The following is a 27,358-nucleotide window of genomic DNA, read 5'->3' on the forward strand; positions in this document are numbered from 1 at the left end:
CAAGGAAAACAGGGAACCCCATGCATTTCCGAAAAGAGGACACCCTTGGGAATCCGCAGAGGTATGATTTGCACAAATTGGCCCAGAATTTATTACCCAGACACCACCGCAATGTCTTAAATGTGGGGAAAAAAAACGTGTTCCGCACATTTCACTCAGCGCGCCCATCGAAACACACTGCCAATAACACATGGCCTACCGTTCCGCGTTCCGACAGGTGTCCCGATGAAAACGGTACCTCACCTGTGTGGGTACACCTACCTGGACGCCAAGGGGAAAGCCTAAAACACAGGGAACCCCAAGTCTGTTTCGACACCTGAATTTGACACTTTATCCAGACAAGAACAACGTACAGATATGGGCCTCGGGTGTCCAAGTCACCAAGGAAAACAGGGAACCCCATGCATTTCCGAAAAGAGGACACACGTGGGAATCCGCAGATGTATGATATGCGCAAATCGGCCCAGAATTTATTACCCAGACACCCCCGCAAAAGTCCAAAATATGGCATGAAAACACATTTTCCGCATATTTCGCTCGGCTCACCCATCGAAACACGCCCCGAACAAAACATTGCCTACCGGCCCTCATTCCCACAGGTGTCCCTATGAAAACGGTACCTCACATGTGTGGGTGCACCCACCTGGGTGCCAAGGAAGAAGCCTAAATCACAAGTAACCCCAAGTCTGTTTGGAGAGCTGAATTTCAGACTCTCTGCCGACAGGCACACCATACAGAGATGGGCCTTGGGTGTCCAAGCCACCAAGGAAAACAGGGAACCCTATGCATTTCCGAAAAGAGGACACCCATGGGAATCCACAGAGGTATGATTTGCGCAAATCGGCCCAGAATTTACTACCCATAAACCCCCGCAAAGTCCAAAATGTGGGGAAAAAAGGCATTTTCTGCACATTTCACTTGGCTTACCCATCGAAACACACCCCCACCAACACATGGCCTACTGTCCCGCGTTCCCACCGGTGTCCCGATGAAAATGGTACCTCACATGTGTGGGTGCACCCACCTGGGCACCAAGGGGAAAACCTAAAACACAGGTAACCCAAAGTCTGTTTCGACAGCTGAATTTGACACTTTCTCCAGACAAGCACAACATACAGATATGGGCCTCAGGTGTCCAAGCCACCAAGGAAAACAGGGAACCCCATGCATTTCTGAAAAGAGGACATCCGTGGGAATCTGCAGAGGTATGATTTGGGCAAATTTGCCCAGAATTTATTACCCAGACACCCCCGCAAATTCTGAAATGTGGGAAAAAAACACATTTTCCGCACATTTCACTCATCGCACCCATCGAAATACACCCCTAACAACACATAGCCTACTGTACAGCGTTACCACCGGTGTCCCGATAAAAACGGTACCTCACATGTGTGGGTGCACCGACATGGGCGCCAAGGGGAAAGCTTAAAACACAAGTAATCCCAAGTCTGTTTGGACACCTGAATTATAGACTCTCTGCCAACAGGCACACCATATAGAGATGGGCCTCAGGTGTCCAAGCCACCAAGGAAAACAGGGAAACCCATGCATTTCCGAAAATAGGACACCCCTGGGAATCCGCAGAGGTATGATGTGTGCAAATCGGCCCAGAATTTATTACCCAGACACCTCTGCAAATTCTGAAATGTGGGGAAAAAACACATTTTCCGCACATTTCACTCGGGGCACCCATCAAAAAACACGCCGCCAACAACACATGACCTACCGTCCTGCGTTCCCACAGGTGCCCTGATGAAAACGGTACCTCACATGTGTGGGTGCACCTACCTAGGCGCCAAGGGGAAAGCCTAAAACACAAGTAACCGCAAGTCTGTTTTCACATCTGAATTACACACTCTCACATCATACAGATATGGGCCTTGGGTGTCCAAGGCACCAAGGAAAACAGGGAACGACATGCATTTCCGAAAAGAGGTCACCCGTGGGAATCCTCAGAGGGATGATTTGCGCAAATCGGCCCAGAATGTATTACCCAGACCCTCCCGCAAAGTCTGAAATGTGGGAAAAAAACACATTTTCCGCCCATTTCACTCGGTGCACCCATCGTAACACGCCGCCAACAACACATGGACTACCATCCCTTGTTCCCACAGGTGTCGCAATGAAAATGGTACCTCATGTGTGGGTGCACCCACCTGGGCACCAAGGGGAAAGCCTAAAACACAGGTAACCCCAAGTCTGTTTCGACACCCGAATTCGACACTTTCTCCAGACAAGCACAACATACAGATATGTGCCTCGGGTGTCCAAGCGACCAAGGAAAACAGGGAACCCCATGCATTTCTGAAAAGAGAACACCCGTGGGAATCCGCAGAGGTATGATTTACACAAATCAGCCCAGAATTTATTACCCAGACACCCCCGCAAAGTCCGAAATGTGGGGGAAAAAAACGCATTTTCCGCACATTTCAATCAGCGTACCCATCGAAAAACACTGCCAACAACACATGGCCTACCGTCCCGCGTTCCCACCGTTGTCTGGAAGAAAACAGTACCTCACATGTGTGGGTGCACCTACCTGGGCGCCAAGGAGAAAGCCTAAAACACAGGTAACCCCAAGTCTGTTTCGACACCTGAATTTGAAACTTTCTCCAGACAAGCACAACATACAGATATGTGCCTCGGGTGTCCAAGCCACCAAGGAAAACAGGGAACCCCATGCATTTTCGAAAAGAGGACACCCGTGGGAATCCGCAGAGGTATGATGTGCACAAATCGGCCCAGAATTTATTACCCAGACACCCCCGCAAAGTCCGAAATGTGGGGAAGAAAATGCATTTTCTGCACATTTCGCTCGGCTCACCCATCGCAACGCCCCCAACAACACATGGCCTACTGTCCTGCGTTCCCAGAGGTGTCCGGATGAAAATGGTACCTCACATGTGTGGGTGCACCAACATGGGCGCCAAGGGGAAAGCCGAAAACACAAGTAATCCCAAGTCTGTTTGGACACCTGAATTTCAGACTCTCTGTCAACCGGCACACCATACAGAGATGGGCCTCAGGTGTCTAAGCCACCAAGGAAAACAGGGAACCCCATGCATTTCCGAAAAGAGGACACCCGTGGGAATCCGCAGAGGTACGATTTGTGCAAATCGGCCCAGAATTTATTACCCAGACACCCCTGCAAATTCTGAAATGTGGGGAAAAAACACATTTTCCGCACATTTCACTCAGCGCACCCATCGAAACACGCCACCAACAACACATGGCCTACTGTCCTGCGTTCCCACAGGTGTCCCAATGAAAACTGTACCTCACATGTGTGGGTGCATCTACCTGGGCGCCAAGGGGAAAGCCTAAAACAATGGTAACCCCAAGTCTGTTTCGACACCTGAATTTGACACTTTCTCCAGACAAGCAGAACACACAGATATTGGCCTCGGGTGTCCAAGCCACCAAGGAAAACAGGGAACCCCATGCATTTCCAAAGAAAAGAGGACTCCCGTGGGAATCTGCAGAGGTATGATTTGCGCAAATTGGCCCAGAATGTATTACCCAGACACCCCGCATAGTCCAAAATGCAGGGAAAAAACGCATTTTCCGCACATTTCACTCGGCGCACCCATCGAAACACACAGCCAACAACACATGGCCTACCGTCCCGTGTTCCCACAGGTGTCGCGATTAAAACGGTACCTCATGTGTGGGTGCACCTACCTGGGTGCCAAGGGGAAAGCCTTAAACACATGTAACCCCAAGTCTGTTTCGACACCTGAATTTGACACTTTCTCCAGACAAGCACAACATACAGATATGTGCCTCGGGTGTCCAAGCCACCAAGGAAAACAGGGAAGCCCATGCATTTCCGAAAAGAGGAAACCCATGGGAATCGGCAGAGGTGTGATTTGCGCAAATCGACCCAGAATTTATTACCCAGACACCCCCGCAAAGTCCAAAATGTGGGGAAGAAAATGCATTTTCCCCACATTTCGCTCTGCTCACCCATCGAAACACGCCCCCAACAACACATGGCCTACTGTCCTGCGTTCCCAGAGGTGTCCCGATGAAAACGGTACCTCACATGTGTGGGTGCACCCACCTGGGTGCCAAGGGGAAAGCCTAAAACACAGGTAACCCCAAATCTGTTTCGACACCTGAATTTGACACTTTCTCCAGACAAGCACAACATACAGATATGTGCCTCGGGTGTCCAAGCCACCAAGGAAAACAGGGAACCCCATGCATTTTCGAAAAGAGGACACCCGTGGGAATCCGCAGAGGTATGATTTGCACAAATCGGCCCAGAATTTATTACCCAGACACCCCTGCAAATTCTGAAATGTGGGGAAAAAACACATTTTCCGCACATTTCACTCAGCGCACCCATCGAAACACGCCACCAACAACACATGGCCTACTGTCCTGCGTTCCCACAGGTGTCCCAATGAAAACTGTACCTCACATGTGTGGGTGCATCTACCTGGGCGCCAAGGGGAAAGCCTAAAACAATGGTAACCCCAAGTCTGTTTCGACACCTGAATTTGACACTTTCTCCAGACAAGCAGAACACACAGATATTGGCCTCGGGTGTCCAAGCCACCAAGGAAAACAGGGAACCCCATGCATTTCCAAAAAAAAGAGGACTCCCGTGGGAATCTGCAGAGGTATGATTTGCGCAAATTGGCCCAGAATGTATTACCCAGACACCCCGCATAGTCCAAAATGCATGGAAAAAACGCATTTTCCGCACATTTCACTCGGCGCACCCATCGAAACACACAGCCAACAACACATGGCCTACCGTCCCGTGTTCCCACAGGTGTCGCGATTAAAACGGTACCTCATGTGTGGGTGCACCTACCTGGATGCCAAGGGGAAAGCCTTAAACACATGTAACCCCAAGTCTGTTTCGACACCTGAATTTGACACTTTCTCCAGACAAGCACAACATACAGATATGTGCCTCGGGTGTCCAAGCCACCAAGGAAAACAGGGAAGCCCATGCATTTCCGAAAAGAGGAAACCCATGGGAATCGGCAGAGGTGTGATTTGCGCAAATCGACCCAGAATTTATTACCCAGACACCCCCGCAAAGTCCAAAATGTGGGGAAGAAAATGCATTTTCCCCACATTTCGCTCTGCTCACCCATCGAAACACGCCCCCAACAACACATGGCCTACTGTCCTGCGTTCCCAGAGGTGTCCCGATGAAAACGGTACCTCACATGTGTGGGTGCACCCACCAGGGTGCCAAGGGGAAAGCCTAAAACACAGGTAACCCCAAGTCTGTTTCGACACCTGAATTTGACACTTTCTCCAGACAAGCACAACATACAGATATGTGCCTCGGGTGTCCAAGCCACCAAGGAAAACAGGGAACCCCATGCATTTTCGAAAAGAGGACACCCGTGGGAATCCGCAGAGGTATGATTTGCACAAATCGGCCCAGAATTTATTACCCAGACACCCCCGCAAATTCCGAAATGTGGGGAAGAAAATGCATTTTCTGCACATTTCGCTCGGCTCACCCATTGCAACACCCCCAACAACACATGGCCTACTGTCCTGCGTTCCCAGAGGTGTCCCGATGAAAACGGTACCTCACATGTGTGGGTGCACCAACATGGGCGCCAAGGGGAAAGCCTAAAACACAAGTAATCCCAAGTCTGTTTGGACACATGAATTTCAGACTCTCTGCCAACCGGCACACCATACAGAGATGGGCCTCGGGTGTCCAAGCCACCAAGGAAAACAGGGAACCCCATGCATTTCCGAAAAGAGGACACCCTTGGGAATCGGCAGAGGTATGATTTGTGCAAATCGGCGCAGAATTTATTACCCAGACACCCCTGCAAATTCTGAAATGTGGGAAAAAACACATTTTCCGCACATTTCACTCAGCGCACCCATCGAAACACGCCACCAACAACACATGGCCTACTGTCCTGCATTCCCACAGGTGTCCCAATGAAAACTGTACCTCACATGTTTGGGTGCACCTACCTGGGCGCCAAGGGGAAAGCCTAAAACACAGGTAACCCCAAGTCTGTTTCGACACCTGAATTTGACACTTTCTCCAGACAAGCACAACATGCAGATATGTGCCTTGGGTGTCCAAGCCACCAAGGAAAACAGGGAACTCCATGCATTTTCGAAAAGAGGACACCCGTGGGAATCCGCAGAGGTATGATTTGCGCAAGTCGGCCCAGAATTTATTACCCAGACACCCCCGCAAAGTCCAAAATGTGGTGAAGAAAATGCATTTTCCCCACATTTTGCTCTGCTCACCATTCGAAACAAGCCCCCAACAACACATGGCCTACTGTCCCGCGTTCCCAAAGGTGTCCCGATGAAAACGGTACCTCACATGTGTGGGTGCACCCACCTGGGTGCCAAGGGGAAAGCCTAAAACACAAGTAATCCATTGTCTGTTTGGACGCCTGAATTTCAGACTCTCGGCCAACCGGCACACCATACAGAGATGGGCCTTGGGTGTCCAAGCCACCAAGGAAAACAGGGAACCCCATGCATTTCCGAAAAGAGGACACCTTGGGAATCCGCGGAGGTATGATTTGCGCAAATCGGACCGAACAGAGACACCCCTGCAAATTCTGAAATGTGGGGAAAAAACGCATTTTCCGCACATTTCACTCGGCGCACCCATCGAAAAACACCGCCAACAACACATGACCTACCATCCTCCATTCCCACAGGTGTCCTGATGAAAACGGTACCTCACATGTGTGGGTGCACCTACTTAGGCACCAAGGGGAAAGCCTAAAACACAAGTAACCCCAAGTCTGTTTTCACATCTGAATTACACACTCTCACATCATACAGATATGGGCCTTGGGTGTCCAAGGCACCAAGGAAAACAGGGAACGACATGCATTTCCGAAAAGAGGACACCCGTGGGAATCCTCAAAGGTATGATTTGCGCAAATCGGCCCAGAATGTATTACCCAGACACCCCCGCAAAGTCTGAAATGTGGGAAAAAAACACATTTTCCGCCCATTTCACTCGGTGCACCCATCGTAACACGCCGCCAACAACACATGGCCTACCATCCCTTGTTTCCACAGGTGTCGCAATGAAAATGGTACCTTATGTGTGGGTGCACCCACCCGGCCACCAAGGGGAAAGCCTAAAACACAGGTAACCCCAAGTCTGTTTCGACACCCGAATTTGACACTTTCTCCAGACAAGCACAACATACAGATATGTGCCTCGGGTGTCCAAGCGACCAAGGAAAACAGGGAACCCCATGCATTTATGAAACAAGGACACCCGTGGGAATCCACAGAGGTATGATTTGCACAAATCGGCCCAAATGTATTACCCAGACACCCCCGCAAAGTCCGAAATGTGGGAAAAAAATGCTTTTTCCGCACATTTCACTCGGCGCAACCATCGAAACACACAGCCAACAACACATGGCCTACCGTCCCGCGTTCCCACAGGTGTCGCAATGAAAACGGTACCTCATGTGTGGGTGCACTTACCTGGGTGCCGAGGGGAAAGCCTAAAACAAAGGTAACCCCAAGTCTGTTTCGACACCTGAATTTGACACTTTCTCCAGACAAGCACAACATACAGATATGTGCCTCGGTTGTCCAAGCCACCAAGGAAAACAGGGAACCCCATGCATTTCTGAAAAGAGAACACCCGTGGAAATCCGCAGAGGTATGATTTGCGCAAATCAGCCCAGAATTTATTACCCAGACACCCCCGCAAAGTCCGAAATGTGGGGGAAAAAAACGCATTTTCCGCACATTTCACTCAGCGTACCCATCGAAAAACACCGCCAACAACACATGGCCTACCGTCCCGCGTTCCCACAGTTGTCCGGAAGAAAACAGTACCTCACATGTGTGGGTGCACCTACCTGGGCGCCAAGGAGAAAGCCGAAAACACAGGTAACCCCAAGTCTGTTTCGACACCTGAATTTGACACTTTCTCCAGACAAGCACAACATACAGATATGTGCCTCGGGTGTCCAAGCCACCAAGGAAAACAGGGAACCCCATGCATTTTCGAAAAGAGGACACCCGTGGGAATCCGCAGAGGTATGATTTGCACAAATCGGCCCAGAATTTATTACCCAGACACCCCCGCAAAGTCCGAAATGTGGGGAAGAAAATGCATTTTCCGCACATTTTGCTCGGCTCACCCATCGAAACGCCCCCAACAACACATGGCCTACTGTCCTGCGTTCCCAGAGGTGTCCCGATGAAAACGGTACCTCACATGTGTGGGTGCACCAACATGGGCGCCAAGGGGAAAGCCTAAAACACAAGTAATCCCAAGTCTGTTTGGACACCTGAATTTCAGACTCTCTGCCAACCGGCACACCATACAGAGATGGGCCTCGGGTGTCCAAGCCACCAAGGAAAACAGGGAACCCCATGCATTTCCGAAAAGAGGACACCCGTGGGAATCCGCAGAGGTATGATTTGTGCAAATCGGCCCAGAATTTATTACCCAGACACCCCTGCAAATTCTGAAATGTGGGGAAAAAACACATTTTCCGCACATTTCACTCAGCGCACCCATCGAAACACGCCACCAACAACACATGGCCTACTGTCCTGCGTTCCCACAGGTGTCCCAATGAAAACTGTACCTCACATGTGTGGGTGCGTCTACCTGGGCGCCAAGGGGAAAGCCTAAAATAATGGTAACCCCAAGTCTGTTTCGACACCTGAATTTGACACTTTCTCCAGACAAGCAGAACACACAGATATTCGCCTTGGGTGTCCAAGCCACCAAGGAAAACAGGGAACCCCATGCATTTCCAAAAAAAAAGAGGACACCCGTGGGAATCTGCAGAGGTATGATTTGCGCAAATTGGCCCAGAATGTATTACCCAGACACCCCCGCAAAGTCCAAAATGTGGGTAAAAAATGCATTTTCCGCACATTTCACTCGGCGCACCCATCGAAACACACAGCCAACAACACAAGGCCTACCGTCCCGTGTTCACACAGGTGTCGCGATTAAAACGGTACCTCATGTGTGGGTGCACCTACCTGGGTGCCAAGGGGAAAGCCTTAATCACAGGTAACCCCAAGTCTGTTTCGACACCTGAATTTGACACTTTCTCCAGACAAGCACAAAATACAGATATGTGCCTTGGGTGTCCAAGCCACCAAGGAAAACAGGGAACTCCATGCATTTTCGAAAAGAGGACACCCGTGGGAATCCGCAGAGGTATGATTTGCGCAAATCGGCCCAGAATTTATTACCCAGACACCCCCGCAAAGTCCAAAATGTGGGGAAAAAACGCATTTTCCGCACATTTCACTCAGCGCACCGATCGAAACACGCCACCAACAACACATGGCCTACTGTCCTGCATTCCCACAGGTGTCCCAATGAAAACTGTGCCTCACATGTTTGGGTGCACCTACCTGGGCGCCAAGGCGAAAGCCTAAAACACAGGTAACCCCAAGTCTGTTTCGACACCTGAATTTGACACTTTCTCCAGACAAGCACAACATACAGATATGTGCCTTGGGTGTCAAAGCCACCAAGGAAAACAGGGAACTCCATGCATTTTTGAAAAGAGGACACCCGTGGGAATCCGCAGAGGTATGATTTGCGCAAATCGGCCCAGAATTTATTACCCAGACACCCCTGCAAAGTCCAAAATGTGGGGAAGAAAATGCATTTTTTCCGCACATTTCGCTCTGCTCACCCATCGAAACACGCCCCCAACAACACATGGCCTACTGTCCCGCGTTCCCAGAGGTGTCCCGATGAAAACGGTACCTCACATGTGTGGGTGCACCCACCTGGGTGCCAAGGGGAAAGCCTAAAACACAAGTAATCCCATGTCTGTTTGGACGCCTGAATTTCAGACTCTCGGCCAACCGGCACACCATACAGAGATGGGCCTCGGGTGTCCAAGCCACCAAGGAAAACAGGGAACCCCATGCATTTCCGAAAAGAGGACACCCTTGGGAATCTGCAGAGGTATGATTTGCGCAAATTGGCCCAGAATGTTTTGCTCAGACACCCCTGCAAAGTCCAAAATGTGGGGAAAAAACGCATTTTCCGCACATTTCACTTGGCGCACCCATCAAAAAACACAGCCAACAACACATGGCCTACCGTCCCGTGTTCCCACAGTTGTCGCGATTAAAACGGTACCTCATGTGTGGGTGCACCTACCTGGGTGCCAAGGGGAAAGCCTTAAACACTGGTAACCCCAAGTCTGTTTCGACACCTGAATTTGACACTTTCTCCAGACAAGCACAACATACAGATATGTGCCTCGGGTGTCCAATCCACCAAGGAAAACAGGGAACCCCATGCATTTCCGAAAAGAGGACACCCGTGGGAATCGGCAGAGGTATGATTTGCGCAAATCGACCCAGAATTTATTACCCAGACACCCCTGCAAAGTCCAAAATGTGGGAAAAAAACGCATTTTCTGCACATTTTACTTGGCACACCCATTGAAAAACACTGCCAGCAACACATGGCTTACCATCCCGCGTTCCCACAGTTGTCCCGAAGAAAACGGTACCTCACATGTTTGGGTGCACCTACCTGGGCGCCAAGGGGAAAGCCTAAAACACAGGTAACCCCAAGTCTGTTTCGACACCTGAATTTGACACTTTCTCCAGACAAGCACAACATACAGATATGTGCCTTGGGTGTCCAAGCCACCAAGGAAAACAGGGAACTCCATGCATTTTCGAAAAGAGGACACCCGTGGGAATCCGCAGAGGTATGATTTGCGCAAATCGGCCCAGAATTTATTACCCAGACACCCCTGCAAAGTCCAAAATGTGGGGAAGAAAATGCATTTTCCGCACATTTCGCTCTGCTCACCCATCGAAACACGCCCCCAACAACACATGGCCTACTGTCCCGCGTTCCCAGAGGTGTCCCGATGAAAACGGTACCTCACATGTGTGGGTGCACCCACCTGGGTGCCAAGGGGAAAGCCTAAAACACAAGTAATCCCATGTCTGTTTGGACGCCTGAATTTCAGACTCTCGGCCAACCGGCACACCATACAGAGATGGGCCTCGGGTGTCCAAGCCACCAAGGAAAACAGGGAACCCCATGCATTTCCGAAAAGAGGACACCCTTGTGAATCTGCGGAGGTATGATTTGCGCAAATCGGACCAGAATGTATTGCTCAGACACCCCTGCAAATTCTGAAATGTGGGGAAAAAACGCATTTTCCGCACATTTCACTCGGCGCACCCATCGAAAAACACTGCCAACAACACATGGCCTACCGTCCCGCGTTCCCACAGTTGTTCCGAAGAAAACGGTACCTCACATGTGTGGGTGCACCTACCTGGGCGCCCAGGGGAAAGCCTAAAACTCAGGTAACCCCAAGTCTGTTTCGACACCTGAATTTGACACTTTCTCCAGACAAGCACAATATACAGATATGTGCCTCGGGTGTCCAAGCCACCAAGGAAAACAGAGAACCCCATGCATTTCCAAAAAGAGGACACCCGTGCGAATCCGCAGAGGTATGATTTGCACAAATTGGCGCAGAATTTATTACCCAGACACCTCCGCAAAGTCCAAAATGTGGGGAAACAAAAACGTTTTCCGCACATTTCACTCAGCGCGCCCATCGAAACACACTGCCAATAACACATAGCCTACCGTACCGCGTTCCGACAGGTGTCCTGATGAAAATGGTACCTCACATGTGTGGGTACACCTACCTGGGCGCCAAGGGGAAAGCCTAAAACACAGGGAACCCCAAGTCTGTTTCGACACCTGAATTTGACACTTTCTCCAGACAAGCACAACATATAGATATGGGCCTCGGGTGTCCAAGTCACCAAGGAAAACAGGGAACCCCATGCATTTCCGAAAAGAGGACACCCGTGGGAATCCGCAGAGGTATGATTTGCGCAAAACGGCCCAGAATTTATTACCCAGACACCCCCGCAAAAGTCCGAAATATGGCAAAAAAACGCATTTTCCGGACATTTCGCTCGGCTCACCCATCGAAACACGCCCCGAACAAAACATGGCCTACCGTCCCTCATTCCCGCAGGTGTCCCTATGAAAATGGTACCTCACATGTGTCGGTGCACCCACCTGGGCGCCAAGGCGGAAGCCTAAAACACAAGTAACCCCAAGTCTGTTTGGAGAGCTGAATTTCAGACTCTCTGACGACAGGCACACCATACAGAGATGGGCCTTGGGTGTCCAAGCCACCAAGGAAAACAGGGAACCCTATGCATTTCCGAAAAGAGGACACCCGTGGGAATCCACAGAGGTATGATTTGCGCAAATCGGCCCAGAATTTACTACCCATACACCCCTGCAAAGTCCAAAATGTGGGGAAAAAAAGGCATTTTCTGCACATTTCGCTCGGCTTACCCATCGAAACACACCCCCAACAACACATGGCCTACCGTCCCGCGTTCCCACACGTGTCCCGATGAAAACGGTACCTCACATGTGTGGGTGCACCCACCTGGGTGACAAGGGGAAATCCTAAAACACAAGTAACTCCAAGTCTGTTTGGGCACCTGAATTTCAGACTCTCTGCCGACCGGCACACCATACAGATATGGGCCTCGGTTGTCCAAGCCACCAAGGAAAACAGGGAACCCCATGCATTTTCGAAAAGAGGACACCCCTGGGAATCCGCTGAGGTATGATTTGCGCAAGTCGGCCCAGAATGTATCACCCAGAAGCCCCGGCAAAGTCTGAAAAACTCAAATTGTTCACTTTGTCGGGGGTTTTGGGTAAAACATTCTGGTCCCCTTCGCGCAATTTGGACCTCTGTGGATTCCTACTGGTGCCCTCTTTTCAGAAATGCATGGGGTTCCCAGTTTTCCTTGATGGCTTGGACACCCTATCCCCAAATCTGTAGGTTATCTCCCCAAACCCTTTTGTGGTTATCAGTGGGTTAACCTTTTCCCTTTGCAGCTAGATTGGTGAACCCACACATGTGAGGAACCGTTTTCATTGGGACACCTGTGGGAACGTGGGAAGGTATGACATTCGTTGTTGGCAGCGTGTTTCAGTGGTTGAGCAGTGTGAAATGTCTGGAAATTGTGTTTTTTACCCCCAAATTTGGAATTTGCCGTGGGTTCTGGGTAGTAGATTCTGGGCCGATTTGTGCAAGTCAGACCTCTGTGGATTCCCACGGGTGTCCTATTTTGGGAAATGCATGGGGTTCCCTGTTTCCCTTCTTGGCTTTGACACCCTGGGGCCAAATCTGTAGGTTGCCCACATGAACAAAATGGGCAGTGGCGAAAGGCTTGGGGTTACCAGTGGGTTACCCTTTTCCTTTTGCACCCCCGGTAGGTGAACCCACACATGTGAGGTACCGTTTTCAACGGGACACATGTGGGGATGCAGGAAGGTAGGCCATGTGTTGTTGACGGTTTGTTTTCGATGGGTGGCCAGAGCGAAATGTCTGAGAATTGTCTTCATTTCCAGCCAATTTCAGAGACATTTCCCTATGTCCACTCACAGAAACACATCGCCAACAACAGATATCAAACCTTCTCGCGTTCCCACCGGTGTCCCGATGAAAAAAGGTACCTCACATGTGTCGGTGCACCTAACGGGGGCGCAAAAGGAAAAGGTTAACCTGCTGGTAACCCCAAGCCTTTCGCCACAACACAACCCACACCACCAACAATCCAGCCCCAGTCGCACCCACCCCACTGACAGTGGGCCCAAACCATAGAATAATAAAAAACAGTACTCACATAACGTTGCAGCTGCTCGGGTAGAAAAAGCTGTAAACAAAACAAAAAACATGTGTTACCTACGGTCACACCAGCAAAATGTAGCCCTCCCGGGGGCAGATAAGTTGGGGGCTGTCCTGCACTCCTTCCTGGGGTCAGGCGTCCCTTCCTAGGAGCAGATATCTGGTACCAGGGAGGGCTGCATGACATGGCACCCACTCCATTGCGGGTGGGGGGCGGGGGGTCAACGCCCCATCCCATTAGAAAATTCCCAGACCCTTTGACGTGCCCCACAGCCCCACCTAAAAAGCGTTCCACTATTTTCACTTTTCTCCTTTAGTAACCCAACTCCCCTTGGTGCAGAGAGGCACATTGATGTGCCAATCTGGCCCTGGGTGCCCAAACCTTACTGCCACACCCACTGGGGGGCCTGTCCCACCATTTTTGCGGGCCCTCTCCCCCCTCACCCCAAATGGGTGGCGGGGGTACCTCATTCAGGCCTCCCTGGGCCTCCTACAAACAGCTGCGTGAGGTACACCCCCCCTTAATTTGGGGTGTGGGAGGAGAGGGCCCCCAAAAATGGTGGGACAGTCCCCCCAGTAGGTGGGGCAGTAAGGTTTGGGCACCCCAGCACCAGATTGGCACATTAATGTGCATCTCTGCACCAAGGGGAGTTGGGTTACCAAAGGAAAAAAGTTAAAATGGTGGAACGCTTTTTAGGGGGACTGTGGGGCACCCCAAAGGGTCAGGAATTTTCTAATGTGATGGGGCGTTGACCCCACCTCCCCCCCACCTGCAATGGAGTAGGTGCCATGTCATGCAGCCCTCCCAGGGACCAGATATCTGCTCCTAGGAACGGACGCCTGAGCCCAGAGAGGAGTGCAGGACAGCCCCTCCTTATCTGCCCCTGGGGAGGGCTACATGAGATGGGCCGCACCTCCAATTGGGGTGGGGGTGGTGAGGTGCACCCCCATTCACATTAGAAAATTCCACAGCGGTGTAGGGGGCCCCTCCGCCCCCACTAAAGGGCAGCCAGGCATTTTGAATTATTTTCTTTGTTTACTAAACCTGCCTTGGCGCTGAGGATCACATTGGTGTGCCAATCTGACCCCGGGGTACCCAAACATTACTGCTCCACCCACTGGGGGGCCTGTCCCACCATTTTTGGGGGCCCTCTCCCCCACCCCAAATGGAGGGGGGTGTACCTCACGCATTTGTTTGCAGGAGGCCCAGGGAGGCCTGCATGAGGTGTACCCGCCACCCATTTGGTGTGAGGGGGACAGGGCCCCCATAAATGGATGGATTGGCCCCCCAGTGGGTGGGGCAGTAAGGTTTGGGCACCCTGGTGCCAGATTGCCACACCATTGTGCCCCTCTGCGCCAAGACAAGTTTTGTAAACAAAGAAAAAAATGGAAAATGGTACACTACACTTTAGGGCGGGCTGAGGAGCACCCTAAACTGCCAGGTAATTTTCTAATGTAATGGGGGGTGACCCTCTACCCCCCACACCAAATGCAAGGGGGGCATCTCATACAGCCCTCCCTGGGGGCAGATAAAAGGGGGGCATCTCATGCAGCCGTCCCTGGGGTAAGATGCCCCTTCCTAGGAGCAGATATCTGCCCCCAGGGAGGGCTACAAGGGGTGCCCCCATTTCCCCTCGGGGTGAGGAGGAGAGGCCCACCCCCTTTTTCTGTAAAATAAATCCCTGGTGGCTAGTGCCCCCCCACTCCCACCCAAAAGTCCCTTATTTTATTTTTATTTTTATTTTTGCACCCTTCCCTGGGGGCAGATGATCAGCCATCTGCCCCCAGGGTTTATTAGATATGTGCCCCCATGCTTTAGGGGCCGGGGGGGGCAGCTGCTTACTGTAAGCAGCCCCCTCCACCCCCCACGTCACAAACGAATCCCTGGTGTCTAGTGGCCATTGCTGGTCACGGATCGAGAGCTCTGCGCCGATCCGTGACCAGCAATGCTTCTAAAATGGTGTCTTTGGAAAGTGGCGAATCTCCCGTTTCCAAAGACACCGTTAGTTCTACAATCCATGGTGGTCTAGTGGGCCCCAGGGCCCCAAACCCCTCCCACCTCCCTTCAAAAATTTTTATTTTTTATTTTTTTATTTTCACCCCTGGGGGCAGATGATCTCTGCCCCCAGGGGTCTCCACATGCGTGGTGCCATGCTTTGGGGGGTTGGGGGAGATGGGGATGCTTACCTAGTAAGCAGCACCCCTCCCCCCGCTCCCAAAACAGATCCTTGGTGGTCTAGTGCACATTGCTGCCCACGGATCGAGCTATGCGCCCGATCCGTGGGCAGCAATGCTGTCACACAAGGTATCGTTGGAAAGGGGAGGATCTCCCCTTTCCAACGATAACTGCCTCGATCTCCGGCTTGAAATACAGCCAGAGATCGAGGCAGAATAAGGTGAACACTCACCTTCTGTTTTCACCGCGGCAGCCGAAAATGAATTTACAGGGAAGTAATCCCAAGGACGAGATAGCTCGTCCTTGGCACTAATGAGATTAAACAATATCCTATGTCAAGTGAATTGGATAAAGGTATTTATGGATCAATTGCTGCCTTGATGCAGCAGGGTATACTTGTGCTATCTGAATCTCCATGCAACACAGCAGTGTACCCTGTGAAAAAGTAAAGAGAGGATCTTGGAGATTTATACAGGATTTATGCCCCTTAAACAAAATTGTGGAGGTGAAGTTTACAGTTGTGCCCAAACCGGCAATGATTCTGTGTAACATACCACCTACTGCTACCCATTTTACGGTGATTGACTTAAAGAATGCTTTCTTTTCCTTTGCATTGCACATAGGCTCTCGATATCTCAAAGCATTTACGTATCAGGGGATCCTCCTTCAACACACAAGACTCCACAGGTATACAGTGAGTCCACCAGTGTTATTAAGAGGGTACTATTGATGGACTCAAGAAACATACAGACACCCAGTCAAATCATACATACATTGACGATTTGCTGTTGTGTAGCTCCACAGAGGAAGAATGCAGGTCAGACCCAGTAACAATATTATCAGTATTGGCTGACAAAGGATATAAGGTGAACAAAAACAAATTACAGTATTTTCAGGATTAAGTATTATATTTGGACCAGATAGTATCAAATGAACGGAGGAGGGTGACAACAGACAGAGCAGAGGCTATTGCAAATAACACCTACCTAGAGACAGTGAAAGAACTACAGCAATTCCTAGGCCTATGTAATTATTGTTGTGTCTAGGTCTTTGACTACAGCACATAAGTTCATCCCCTCTAAGAAGGAAAGAAGGGAGCACAGAAACACCAGAGCCCCCTTATTTGGACAGACAAGATGATAAATGTATTTGAAGAACTGAAACAAGCAATAACCACAGCACCCATATTGGGTATACCAAATCACAAAAGGACACATTTTGATATTCTCACATTCCAATAGGTATGTGAATGCGGTTGTCCTTGCACCGAAAACTTCAATGGGGCACAAGACACTGGCATATTACAGCAGAATCATAGAAGCAGCCTTTGCAATAGAGAAATCATCAGCAGTAACAAAGGGCTCTACAGTAACATTGTGTGTGGAGCACGCCCTGTTTGCGGTCCTCAAAAAACAAAAGTCCACACTCACTACACAGCGAGCATCAGGATATGTAGTCATATGTAGTCATATTGTCCAATCCCTCAATAAAAATTGTAAGGTGTTCCACAGTGAACACTGCAAAATGTATTGCTGAACCAGTGGAGGGAGTATAATGGGTTGATGACTGTTCAACATAGACAAACATACATGATGGTGTACCCCCAGTAAGATAAATGGAGCTAGAGGGGGGAGATATGGTCTTGATTGTTGTTTATCAATAATAGATCAGACAACTGGATTGTGACATTCAAGAGCAGCATTGATAATGAGTAAAGGCAATGATTTTGAGATTGTCTCAGGTATCAGATCACCAGCACATATTTCTGCGCAGGCAGCTGATTTAGTACTGATGATACCAGCATTCGAAGAGGACGTGAACCAGGTAGTGACGATATACTCTGATTCCACCTATGTGATGTCTACAGTACACCCAGGACTGTCATGATGAACAAGGAAGGGCTTTCAGTGCACAGACGGCATACCAGTACAACAGGCCCCATTGCTAGGAAGATTACTAGATCCACTGGCATAGCCCATGGCAGCTGCCATGGTGAAGTGTGCAGCCCAGACGAGGGGCACTGCTTTGGCTTCCCGTGGTAATGAAGTAGCAGAAGCAGAAGCAAAAATTGCAGCATCTTTTATGTGGATAAAATGGGGATGTTCATTATCCCCCACCGATCGTGTGTGGTGACAGAATAGTACAGAGAAGCTTGTAATGCCACTTGTATTCCTTACAGTAGCGTTAGAACAACTCCACTCCCCAGCACACACCACAAGAGAGTATGTGGCAGCAGATGTTTCCCTAGGTTGATTAGTACCAAATTTGCCAGAGAATGTTGTTAATTGTATGGTGAATTGTGCCACGTGCCTGCAATATGCTGCTGGACATACCTTGAGAACTGTGAGAGGTGCAATACCCCAACCTACAGGCCCATTTTAGCATTTGCACTATGTTGATATGCTCCAAACTTGTAATGGATAAAGATATATGATTGTATTGTTGTGCCCTTTTTCATGATGAATGGAAGCAGGACCATGTACCCATGCAGACACCAAATCGGCTGCTAAGTTCTTCATACATGAGGTCTGTCCATGATCAGGAGTGAGTGAAGTGTTACAATCGGATACTGGATGACACTTTTTAAATGAGCACTTTTCTGAAGTCACATCACTGCTTGGCATCAAGCACACATTTTGTTCTGCTTATCACTACAGGCCAATGGCATTGTAGAATACCTCAAAGGACTCTTGAAGGAACACATTGCTAAATTGAGAGATGCGTTAAAACTAAATTGGATGCACTGGCTCTTTTTTGCCTATACAATCAGCCAAGCTCATACCACCACCTCAAGCCTCATGAAATAGTAATGGGCCAATGTATGAACATTCCCATTGCTCCTGCCACGTGTGCTCGATCAAGTGCAGACAGTTCTGCAACATTGCTATGGGAAGAAATGCATGATTATTTGACCACCATGACTAAATGTCTGGAGTGTGTTTCTCGACAATTAAAGCTGCGTCAGAGGGGCAGGGGGGCCGAAAAGCAAACAACAACAGAGGAGAAACTGTAGACGTAAATGTTGTGATAACCCCTTTGTTATTATTCCCATATGATCTCTTTTATGTGCAGAACTTCATCCACAAGTGGCACATGTCATGGTTTGAGGGACCATTTTCAGGTCAGTATGCAACTCCCACTGCAATAAATTTACGTGGCAGAAAAGATGGGTGCAAATAGGTGATGTGAAATGATACCTAGGCATGGCCCCCCTGTCAGACAAAGGTGAGAAAGAAGAAGATGAAGAAGAATAGATGACCAGACCTCAGATGACTGGGAGGATGAGAGCTAACCAGCAACGTGAGATGTGACATCATACAAACAAACTATGTACTTTTCCAGCGCTAGAGAGACAGTATCATTAATATCTCAAAATGTGAAGAGAAGGAGATATTTGAAGAAGATGGACTCAATTAGCATTATGAATGTTGCTTTTTTCTTTTCCCTTTGTTTTTTTTTTGGTTTGCCTGTACAACAGCAAAGACATTTTTTAGTAATAATACGACTAATGTAGCTGGTAACATAATTGAAGGAATGAATAGGGTTATAAGATAAGTGTTGGATGATGAATACCTACTAAGAGAACTTTCAACGGTTTTACTGATAAAACTAACAACCTCTGGTACCGTCTCATGATCACAGTGGGAAGGGAGAAATCGGATGAAAACTGCGGTGTGTGCTTGCACCTTCCGTATGCCTTCAGTGCTTCCAGATTGTTTGTGGATGAGGAAATTCCAGTAAACAGGGCACATTGCTTGCCTCACATTGCATTATGAAAGACAAAGGGACAATTCCAGGGAACTGTGGCTTCCATAAAATGGGTGACAGAAACATATTCCCTTTATGAAGGAAACTTTATCAGGGAAAAGACAGTGGTCAACAAAGTGATGACATATAAATTGTCAGGGCCACGAAGGTGTGAAGAAACAGTGAGAGATCATCCCTTATTGAAACTTACTGACAAAAAACGGAACCGACCAAAGTTACACATAGTAGAAATGTTCACCCCTCGAGGTTGGGTAGAAGGGATAATGGGATGTAGAGCAGAGGAAGTCATAGGACTCTCATGGGACCCTATGGAAAATGCTAATAACAAGTGCCTTGAAGAATGGAGCCAATATGCCACAATGCAAGGATGGGTGGAGGACAAGGAAGGGCCAGCACACATAACAATCATAGAAAACCCATCACTATGCTTCAAAAACAATGGCACAGTGCAGATAGGGAACAATGAAGGATGCAAATGCTTCATGGACAAGTCAGGTATGAAATAAGTAAACAGTAATTACTATCCAGAAAATTGGATTCTCCCATTCCCTGCACACCTTTGTGCTGAAGATCAGCCAATATGATTAGAGATATGTACAACAAAGCAAAGTTTATGTAGTAAAAAAGTCTTTATATTCAATGCCATCTGCACAACGTGCTTCGGGATTAAATGTCCCTTCATCTGGTGCAATTTCAATACAGTATGATATATATTTGTATCAGTATCATTTTTCAATGCATAAAACCAACATTGACATGGAATACATAAAAAAGTCATGTTACTTTTCTTATTCAACTTATTTGTATGCCATTAAACGAGAATACAAAACAACATAATAATCACTAATTAAATTAATGTAACATATTGTTAATAAGGGGCCCTCTATTAATCATACTGTGTTGGACATGTATCAACCAAACATAGGACAAGTTAACAGTGGAAAAAAGGACAAACAAAAACAACATGTATTACCTCTTTCTCAAAAGTACACGCTCTAAACGTGGATTGCAGTAATGATGTGGAACTCATGTGGGCATCAACTGAAAATAAATAATTCCAAGTGTTGCTTATCAGTCTCTAAGTGATGCAAAAGAAGATACAGCAGCATCGAGCTGAATAAAAAATAATCAAATGGAGCCTACCTCTAGGGACTGAATGTAACCTTGTGGTGCAACAAACAGGAGGACAGCATACTCAACCCTCATGTAATTGGCATAGTACGAAGGTCTGTAAAGACAAAGAACTCCCCTGCTAAAGGAATAGCTATCTACGTTAAAATAAAGAGAATGTATTCCATAATAGTAAGTTGAATGATCTTACCCAAACACGATGATGCGCATCTAGAGATAAATGAAGCAGACTGTAGAAGACAGACAGCATTTCATATGCAGTGTTTATACTGTCACCATGGGAACAGAGACAGCAATAGAAAGAGGACAGATGTAATTGTAACAAAAAGGACTAATGAATCGAACAGTAAACGAAAACTCTACTGTGCATTGTAGTTTTCCAGATATAAAAGCTTGATTTTCTTAACAATATCATCATCTAAAAGATGTGCATTCAGTAAAAGAACAAGATACTGTCTATCCTATCTGTGTGTATTACCATCAAAATGTTAAGTATGACAAAACAAAAATTGACTATCGTGCTGTATGATGGCGCAATATATGCTGGGTGAGGTAGCTCACGGTAGTGATAAACGCTGTTTCAACATTCAATAGCAATATTAATGGTGTATCATGGGTGTTGTTAAACAAGTAGATGTAACGGGCAAAGTCTGATATGTGGATCTTGTCATGATCTCACAGGATGATTAAACATGGCTGTTTAATATCGCCCCTCATGGTGATCCGGCAATCTAACCAGTCACTGAAGTCAATCAAGGAAGTGTATTTATAAATTGGTGTCAACTAATAGATATGTGTATCATGTCATGATCTCACAGGATATATATGATAAGTTATTTATAACGCGCTTAATACCAAGAGGTTTCTAAGCGCAGTCCCGGGACTCAAACCTGTGTTGCTCCGTGTCGTCCTGCTTCCAAGGCAAGCACATTGCCGCTAAGCTATCCTCTGAGGATGATTAAACATGTCTGTTTAATATCGCCCCTCATTGTGATCCAGCAATCTAACCACTCACCAAAGTCAATCAAGGAAGTGTATTTATAAATTGGTGTCAACAAACAAATATGGAAAGGAGAGTAAGAAAAATGATGTTGTGTAGATTATATACCGATAACATGACGCTATTTTTTTTATTTTTTTATCGATTTAGCTGATAAGATCACTGTTTCAATTTATCAAAAGGAAAGAACAATCAATTACAAAATTACAAAAAAAGGTACATATTTACAGAAAGGATACGATTTGAGACAATAACTTGATGATTATTTGTATAAAAACCTTGTAATGACTGGATTTCTCATTAAAAAAGCAAAAGCATGACTGATATAAAAACAAACATAGAAACATGTTATTCATCGATCTTGACATGTCTCTGAACAGATATTCAGGTCAATCGTGGTTAAACAATTAATGACCGTAATTCTAAGAGTGGTCCAATTTGAACAAAAGATATGCTGCCAAAGGGCTTCTAAATCTACGCATTTAAAATGTATAAAGTGTCTTCTTAAATAGAAGAAATGCTTATCACTGAGTTTTAGACATTCTGTGATCAAATGCTTCAGGGTTTGAGGTTTGTTTGGAAGCTCACAGTACCGACAAATGTTTTGGGCTCTTTCGATTACTTTTCGTCTTGCCAAGATATTTTTGTAGGCCATAAGTTGAGTCTTTGCCGGAGAAAGGCATTTCTGTGAGATGGTGATGGACTTTTATTAAGTAAGGTTCTGTCACACGATAGTTTTTGATATTGAAGGGATTAATTTTTAAATCAATATACATTAAACATTTTTGTTGTGTTTGTATCCAAACTGATTGAATGAATTTTTGCTTGGCATGAGCTGGATTTTCTAACAACAACTCTATTGTAATATCAGTGGCAATTAGAATATTGGTTACTGTGCTATTCCAAGTAAGCGTAAATGTGTGTTTCAGTAATATACATGAGCTCCTATTACATGCAGCAGTAGGTCTGATTCAGAGGCTAACATAAATGTTTTATAAAGGGCACACAGCTTCCATGTATAAATACAGTACAGTGAAATTAAAACCAATTCTTATCATAGCCATCAGTGCACATTGGGGTAAGTTCAGCAACTGTTTCAAAAATGTTTCTTCAATTTTTAACCAAAAGGCTTCTGATAATACATTCTTGGATTCTGCGCCGTACAATAACTGCGGAGTGGCCTTCTGATTAAAGAAAGTCACAATTGGGACACAGGAGAATTTGCCATACTTGGCTTGTATCATTCTCGCCTAGGAGATTGCTTTACGCATTTTCTTCTTGATAGTAGCCAGGTATTGCAAATCAGACTCTTGATCGTTTAAGTTAACACCCAAGCTCAAGTTCTGTATCCTGCAGAGTCCATCTAAGTGATTTATTGATATTTTGTTTTTTGATACAGCACGTAGTCTTGGCTAGATTAATTTCAAGATGATTTTCAACAACATAACCAGCTAAAGCGTCTAACATCCTCTGCAGACACTTTGGTGTCTTTGATAAAAGCACCAATTTGTCCGTGTATAGAAGCCACGCTATTAGGTGCATTACTAATTTCAAAGCATCTATTAAGATGTTGGAGAATTGTTCTTTTAGATCTGAAATGAAGAAGTTGAAGAGGGCTGACACAAGAATACAGCCCTGCTTCAAACCTCTGTGTGTGAAAAAACACTGTCCAGTGTCAGTCGTACTTGAACAGAGGTGTTCGTATGTAACCAATCTATGAGATATCTAATAGTCAGATGACAGTTTGCTGCAGATAGCTTGTTAATTAGCAATCGTCTATAGACTGGATCAAAGGAGGACTGAAAGTCCACAAAGGTCAAGTAGAGAGGTTGTTGTTGTTGGAAACATTGTGCTTTCAAGGCTGAAAGTGCGATGAGATTTATCGCTGTGCACAACACCATGATGAATCGTATTTGAAAAGGATCTCTCTTCAGAGATTCCATTGTCCATTCATTAAAATCTCTGAGAATTAGTTGGGCAAATACTTTGGCTGAGACGTCGAGAAGGGCTGTGGGCCTGTAATTAGATGGGGAGTGACAATCGCCTTTCTTGAATATCAGCACAATTATGGATTTTAGCAATGATAGTTGAAAGTGATTAGATGTCAAAGCATGGTTAAAGATGTTGTAAAGAATGTGTGCCCAGGCCTCTGGATGGGCCTTGCACATGGCATAACTCAGTCCATCAGGATCTGGGGCTCTTGAACAGATTGACTTCTGAATGTAGTAAAGAATGTCCTCTTCTGACACACGAAGCTGTACGTTTTGAGGTGGCTTATTGGCCTGATTGGTATTTATAGGATCAGGCAAAGCAAATAAGACTGTGAAGTGATCCTGCCATTGTTTTTCTGTAACTTGATCTGTACTGGAGTCTGCATGATTTGATTTGCACAATTTAGAAGAGCCCATATTTGTGCCTAATCCTTAGAGGCGATGGTCGTGAGCATCAGCTCTCTGTCCTTTTGAAATAGTTGGGCTTTGCGGGCCCTTGTCCATTTTCTATATTTGGCTTTAATTTTTTTCAAAGATTGTAATCTTTGGATCGGAGAAAGAGGGTGAGTGAGTCTTTTGTCACAGCGATAAGACGCCTTTTGTTTTTTTCAAATCAGGATTGTGGACATGTTTATTTTTATGTGTGACTTTTCTTCGGCCAGCATACAAGTAAGTGAAGAATTGTAGTGTGGCCATATAGTGCTGACCCTTAAAATCAACATGCTCATCTGGAAAGCATTGTTGACGAACAATACAGTTATTTAAGTGCTGTAAAGATGTGTCAGTCCACCGGAATCAGTTTCCCGAGCTCTGTAGCATGAGTATACCATCTTTATTCTCCTCGATGTGCTAGTGTTGTTATTCCAGGAACAGGAAAATGCAAGGATATCATGATCACTATATACTTGTTTGACAATTTCAAACTTGATGGCATCCGCAAATAGATTTTGATCAATATAAATATAGTCAATGATTGCCTCTTGAAGCACTCTGGACCAAGTTCTATGAGCTGGAAGGTCACCAGGTAACGCACCATTGACCATTATTAATTCCCTGCCTCTCATCAGCGAATGCCATTTATGACATAGTGAGGTTTCAGATGGAATGTCTTTTGAGAAACAGTGTAGATTCAGATCTCCCACTAGAATGATGGTTAATTGATGGGGACTGAATAACTAGCTCTAAGATCATTTCTAGATCCCGAAGGAATGTGTGAGTACTAATTCCTGCATGGTTCCACTATAGATTAATGAGAGCCATCTCTCTGCCTGTGGTTTTTATTTTAACCAATTGCGTAAACTGATTTGGTGTGGCCCATGGCTGAACTGTAAAGTCTGTGCTTATTTTTGTAGCAACCAGAAGGCCTGACATAGGTCTTCCTTTAGTAGGATTCTTCATAGCTTGAAAAACAATTTGATGGTCTTCCCATGAAGGATTTTCCGTGAGCCAAGTCTCCTGCAAGGCAACAATGTCAAATGTATTCATAAGACTTTTAGAGTTGTCCATAAATGTATAAACCCACTAGTGTACCAGCTAGCTAAATGAACAAGGCATTTCGTCTGTTGCTGGGATTGTTATGCAATAGTGGGAAACCAAGATTGTGAGTGATTTAAATGCTTAAATCATTTTCCAGCATGTTGTAATATGTACCATTGTAAATTTGCACATGTGATTTTAAAGGATGGTAAGTGGATCATTGTTGGAACTAGTTCCACTATTTGTGTCTATATACTATGAGGATTAGGATCTTGAGAAATCTCAAAGCTGAGAACAAAAAGGTCTTAGTGGCTTTCCGAATAGCATTTAGCACTACGCCTGATTGAATCCATAGTCTAATAGTTGACAGATTTAGGTGTTCAACAAATTTCACCTGGTGGATGTCTGAAGATGATATGTCCTCTAAACTTAGTATGACACCAAAATATTGAGAAAACTTGTTCTGTTTAAATCATAAATCGCTAATGGGGCAGAACAACAATTCATAAACAAATGATGGAAATGTGGTTGGCGAATTTTGTTTTGTTTGAATGAACGTGAACCATCTTTATTTTTAATGCCTAAAGGAGCAGGCACTGATTGCAAGCTTTTAACTTGATGGGTAATAGATGTAAAATTCTGAGCCCATTGTTTAGTGCAAGTGTTTGGGACAGTGCCACTAATGTATGTACTGGATTGAATGTCCTGATTTCTGATGGCAGACAAGATGGGCTTAGATTAACTAGCGAAGTATAGCTCTACAAATTTCTGTATCTTAATCCATCTTTGTTCCAATGCAGGGGGTTCAGTGCCTACTTAGATGGAAAGATCAGGCCCTAACTTGTCAGAGATCGCAAATTGCAAAGAACGACTAGAGGTCAACATTGAGTTGTCTCTTTCTTGCTGCTGTGCAGCAGCCAAGACAAGACTACCTAGTGGTTAAAAGGTACAATTAATTTGTCTGTTGGGTTTTTAGCATCTTTCTTCAATTGCAAGATTTTGGTGTACTTCTTGAGTACCTCCACACTCGCTATCCCAGATTGTTTTATTGGGAAAGTTAAGGCCCGTATGAATTACTTTGAGTTCGAGCTGATGGAAGAGCATGAAGTATTCATATTTTTTGGGTTTTTATCCTGTTGGGAGGGTTTAGGATTTTCATTTTTATTTGGGATACGGCAGGCGTAAAGATAGTTTAGTTTTTTTTAGTTGGTTTTAGTTTCACATGCGCTGGAGGGAGAACTGGAATCAGCGCATTCACGGTCAAGTTCTCTTGGCACTGATTATCAATGTCACCTTCACAAGGTTTAATTATTTGGTCAAAGGAGGGCAAGACACTTTGTCTTGTAATATGTGTATTACTCACACTTGCAATTTCTACATTGGGCAAGGCAAATGTGAGGGAGGAATTTCGTACTTGTCCCAGTTCAGATTGAGAAACGTTCTGCTCAATCTGAATCGTCGGCTCTGAAATTGTAGGCATCTCAGACTGCATTAAAAGTGTGATCAGGGTTGTTTGAATGTTGATTTTGTTGTCTAGCTTCTCATATAATTTAAACAGCAAGGTCAGGGCTGTATTCATTGTAGTCAGAGTGATATTTAAAATAGGATTGGATCTAGCTGGTTTGGAACAGCAGGTTGAGTTTGCAAGTTCGAGCCAGCTTTGCAGGGTGTAGGATTTGTGAACGATATGGACAGGGCTGAGGAGTCATGTGGGGAGTGTACAAACATTATTGGAGATCGGGACAGATTATAAATGTCTGAAGGCTGAGGGGAATTCAGTCGAGCCGTCTGCAGTTTTTTAGCCATCTCAATCTGCCCTGTTGAAGAAATCAAACTGGCGGAATTAAGAGTATCAAGTTACTTTTCCTGCAGAGAGCAAGCTGAATTGGATGGTGAAGCGGAGTTAAGTCCAAAGGTTAAATTGTAACATGGAGCGTTGTACTGATTCATCAACAAGTGGCCCGAAATCAGCGTCAAATTGTCAATCAGTGGTTTCAGTGATTCTGTGTCAGCTAACGGCAGACGAATAGAAATGGAACTGGGGACCACCATCATATCGGGCGGTGTATTTGTATAGCTCGCTTTATAAAAAGAGTCAGTTATCATTTCCGGTTCCTCGCTAACCTGCCCAGCCGAC

The sequence above is a fragment of the Ambystoma mexicanum genome, chromosome 4q (genome assembly GCF_040938575.1).
Source record: "Ambystoma mexicanum isolate Mex_15411 chromosome 4q, UKY_AmexF1_1, whole genome shotgun sequence".
Lineage (NCBI taxonomy): Eukaryota > Metazoa > Chordata > Amphibia > Caudata > Ambystomatidae > Ambystoma > Ambystoma mexicanum.